Raw genomic sequence first — 452 nt, 5'->3', positions numbered from 1 at the left:
AACGACAAGTCCCCTGAACCGACACGGAAGCGCCTGTTTGGGAGCCAGCAAACACCTAAATCCGCACCAGTTGCACCTCTTGGCACGCTCAAACTGCACCCAACCTCCTGGACCTGGTCCCCATCGCTCTCCCCAGTGGATCCGGGTAGAGGACGAGCGTCGAGGACCGGTGCATGCCACGTGGCTGGGGCTCTGCGTGGGACTGAGCGGCTTTTTCAGCTAGCGGCTGTGTCATTCCAGCACATCTCCTTTGTGCGCCGGGGCTAATTGAATGGTGATGGCGGTACTAAGCAGCCCTGGCGATCCAAGACCGGAGTCAGCTGAATCTCTGAAATCGTGTAATTTTTTGCATGAGTGAGTGTGCAGATGTAATTAAAACAAAACAAAAAAAAAACCCCACAAGAAAAAGAAAAAAAAGAAAAGAAAGAAGGGGGAGACATCACACCCTTAAA

This window comes from Egretta garzetta, unplaced genomic scaffold (assembly GCF_000687185.1).
Source record: "Egretta garzetta isolate BGI_Z169 unplaced genomic scaffold, ASM68718v1 scaffold207, whole genome shotgun sequence".
In the NCBI taxonomy this organism is placed as follows: domain Eukaryota; kingdom Metazoa; phylum Chordata; class Aves; order Pelecaniformes; family Ardeidae; genus Egretta; species Egretta garzetta.
Note: the sequence above shows the minus strand (reverse complement) of the source record.